This window comes from Macrobrachium rosenbergii, chromosome 48, assembly GCF_040412425.1.
Source record: "Macrobrachium rosenbergii isolate ZJJX-2024 chromosome 48, ASM4041242v1, whole genome shotgun sequence".
Lineage (NCBI taxonomy): Eukaryota > Metazoa > Arthropoda > Malacostraca > Decapoda > Palaemonidae > Macrobrachium > Macrobrachium rosenbergii.
In genome coordinates, this window is record NC_089788.1 from 77,515,793 (window position 1) to 77,520,219 (window position 4,427).

The following is a 4,427-nucleotide window of genomic DNA, read 5'->3' on the forward strand; positions in this document are numbered from 1 at the left end:
ACTTGATTGGTGGACTTGTAGAGACCTTTGGCATATGAGTTCCTGAACATTTAAGTTCTCTATCACCCACTTGATTTGGCAATGGTAGTGATGTCATTAGGGTTTAAGCATATGATGCCAACTAGTAAATATGTAAAAAATTTTCTTATTTCTCCAATGATCTGATGCAATTTGAGGGACTTTTCCTATAAATAGGATCTCTATCAAATACTTTCCCCCCATACAAGAGAGTTATCCATTATGATATTCAAGCATATTTAGTTGATTTAATGTGCTTTGAACACTGAATAACATCATAACTGAATAACATTAAATCACACTAAAACTTGAAAATATGGTTAATTAAATAGTGGGTCCTCCTAAACTGGAGTGCCTAAAATTAACAGTTTACTATAGAAGCTTACAAACGGAGAACTAAAGCAATGCTTAGGAAATTTGTCTAAGACAACTTCGTGTTAGCATCAGATTAGATACCATATTTGAAAAGTACAATACTGGATGTCTCTGAGGTGCCTCCAAGTGAGTAACTAAGTTCCTGAAGTATCCTAAATTGAGTGTTGGATAAATTCCCAGACACTAAAGCATCAGCAGAAATTCTTCATGGAAGGTGTAAACCAATGGCTATATGCGATATAAAAGAGTGATTCAGGAATGATGAAATGATGGCACCTAGTATACTGACACTTTTGGAAGAAGGCAGGCATCCTGCACAAGAAAGAGAGGAAAGAAAAAAGGCTTCGGGTCTGAGAGGCAATAATTGTAGTATTGGGGTCAGTGAAACTGCTAAAAGAGAAAGTAGCCTTTTTATATGGGGAGTAAACCGTAGACCCGCCAGAAAAGAGAGAGAGAAAAAAAAAGACAAGCTGGGAAGTCGTGTATTTTAAGTGTTTCAAATATTCATTGATAAAATCTTGAAATTCATTTCCGATAGGCGACAGACACAGGATGATAAAATTTTCCATGAGAATGGAAACTTGGGAAAACTAGAATTAACTTTTGATAAAGAAAAGTAAAGTATATTAAATATTTCCTTGAGAGAAAAACTTTAACACAGAGGATACAATATTCACCACTTCCTCAAGGATTAGAAAATGTACATAATTCTCTGAGGATGGCTGGGTTCACTAATGAACTCATTCTTATGACAGAGTAGCGTCAAAACTGTGTTTAGAAAAAGCAAGAATTTCGCCACAGGATAGGGCATCCATTTGAACACTTCCAGAGGCTTTGGCCAAATCAAATCAAGGTGTTAGGTTCAGTGAACCTGGAAAAACAGCCAAGAGACTAAACCAGTTGTTAATAACGAAAGCAAGGGAGGAAATGCAGTTAGAAAGTGGGAGGGGGTATAGGCCTAGGTCTCAAAAAACATCTAGGGGGACAGGCCAAGTAGCTGAGATGATATTGTAGTCCTCACAGACCTTACATTCGAAACGAGAAACCAAATATCGACTGCAGTATGAGATGCATGAAAGGATCAAGAAAATTATCACCGAACAACTTGGACACACAGAGTAAATAGGAAGAGAGATTAGCCAGTCAGTACTGAAATCAAGTCCACATAACAATTAGAAGCTTAATGAACTCATTAACTGTGTTTAGAACTGAATCCAAGACAGTGGTTTACAGGCAGTTTCTTTCCACCAACCTGTCGTATGCTGATCAGAACTGTCTTTGAACTGTTCTATGTCTCCAGAGAGACAGGGCTCATCTTAGACACTTTTGAGGATGGCACAGACAGTTTGACAGACTTTAGACACTTTTGAGGCTGGCACAGACATTTTGACAGACTCTTGGATATTTCTGAGGATGGCACGGCCATCTTGGAACTCTGAGATTGAGCTGAAAGCCTCATATAATCTAAAATGCACATCTTATCAATACTGGAGTGATTCTCTCCTCTTTGTAGACCACCAAAGCAGGTAACCCTCAGCAGGAAATCATTCCCACTTCGTCATGTGCTGTTCAGGGCAGTGATGGTAAAAAAATTCATGTAATTACGAACGAAAAGTGCTTCGTCTGTGAACTATCTCGATGCAAAACATACAATTGCATTCATCTTATCGATGAGGTGTACTAGGCTACCAGTTCTTGAAGAAATATTGGAAGCTAATGTTTTTCTATGGTCATCCAGCCATGCTCAAGGCAAGATGATTAAAATATCATATAATTATGAACATAAACTGCACCTTCTGTGAACTATCTTGAGGTAAAACATACACAATTACACTGACTACCTTATAGACGAGGTGTGTTATGCCAGCTCTTTTTAGAAATGCTGAAAGCTAATATTATTTCTATATATGGCAATATCAAATCACTGTCGCGGTTTCTTTAAGTGATTTCGAATATACCGATTTTTAAAAATTATGTTTAAACGCTGGTATTAAGTAGAATATTTATCCTTTTAAAATCATATGGGAAAAAAGGGTAGCAACTCGATCCTACAAAGGTTTGATACAAAAACGTTCAATACTATACGATAATATCCTAATCTATATACGAAAGCATTGAACCTGTTTCGTTTTCTTTGACGAGATAAATAAATGGCTTTGATTTCTTCATATAAACAATATCCATTAGTCCTTATTTACATATTTATTTATTTTTAAATGGTGTTTCCTCTTTCTATGTATAAATATATATCTCTGCAGTCTTCTCAAGTCTAGCCATCATTTTGTAACCCATATTTCGAAAGTATCGCATCATAGAAAACAAAGCTTGAAATAATATTAAAGGGTAACTTCGACAGATTTTCACAGATGGCGCCTACTTTTACTATTCACGAAAAAATGTCTAAAATCGATCAAAAAACCTTCGTTTACTAATCTAAAGTTTAGTTCAATCGTTTATCCTGATAATTTACTAAAAGATATATGAAATTTGAGGCTATTAAAACAATTGGATTAAAATAAGTCCATGGTGATTCGAAATAAAATGAAAGTCATCTCATCATTTGAAAAAAATAAATACAATATTTGACAATATATCTCTCTCTATCTCACTGCCTATTTATTTATTTATCTCTTTCTATCTCTAACTTGATCTCTCTCTCTCTCTCTCTCTCTCTCTCTCTCTCTCTCTCTCTCTCTCTCTCTCTCTCTCCTTTCCCATTGTTGCTATTTCTCGCCGAAAAACTAAAATAAAATCTGTTTTGAATGACAAACAATTATTTTTAAAATAGGAAAAAAATATTTAAGTAAATTATATAATATACATAATCAAGTTTTCTTCATACAAAGACAACATACACACACATACACAGACGTTGGAAAAATAACTAATAGTTTCAGATCAATAAAAAAACATTAAAAAGGAAATAAATCTCTGGGCCAGGCAAAATATTTGATAAGACTTTATGATATTCGCAAGATTTACGGACTTCAATAACACTGGAATCTTAAAACACTTCTTATCAATCATCGTTTTCTTTCTCTATTTATTTATTTATTTTTTTTTTTTTTTTTGTAATATGAAAATAGTCCGGATATATTTTTGCTAACATTTCTTCGAGAAACCTCTCATTCGTTATAGATATTAAATAGATAAATATTATAGATATAGATAAATTATTATATATATATATATGTATATATATATATATATATATATATATATATATATATATATATATATATATATATAGAGAGAGAGAGAGAGAGAGAGAGAGAGAGAGAGAGAGAGAGAGAGAGAGAGAGAGAGAGAGAGAGATCCTGAAAATACGTAATATTTTTGCAATAGAGTTCATCCCAGTTTCTGCAGTCAAAATAATGCATATGGAAATACCTGCTGTATAATATTCACATCTAAACCCAAACTCTCTTAGAAAAAACTCGACTTCCAAGAAAAAACAGCGCTCTTTAGGGAAATAAAACAATTTTAGGATAAAGAAAATTCTCGTTTCAAGAATATACGAAAAACACCCTTATATGATGAATGCACCATTTCAGAATAATAAAAAAAAATATCCTTTAGGATAAAAAGCGTCCTATTAGGATAAAAAAAACATCCATTCGGAAAATAACACAATTTTTAAAATAAAATTACCCTTCTAGGATTTAAAAAAAAAACACTTTTAGGATAAAACTTTAAAGATAAAAAACTTTTCACGATAAAAAATATCCTTTTAGAATTTAAAAACACTCTTGTAGAATATGCAAAAAATTTTGATAAACAACTTTCAGAATAATAATAATAAAAAACACCCTTTTAGGATAAAAAAATCCTTTCGGAATTAAAAACACCCTTTTAGAATAAATATCACCCTCCTAGTATTAAAAAATATACACTTTTAGGATAAAAATTTCAAGATAAAAATTTTCACGACAAAAAAATCCTTTTATAATTAAAAAACACACTTGTAGAATATTTAAAAATTATGATAAACACTCTTTCAGAATAAACAAAACACTATTATAGAATGTAAAAAC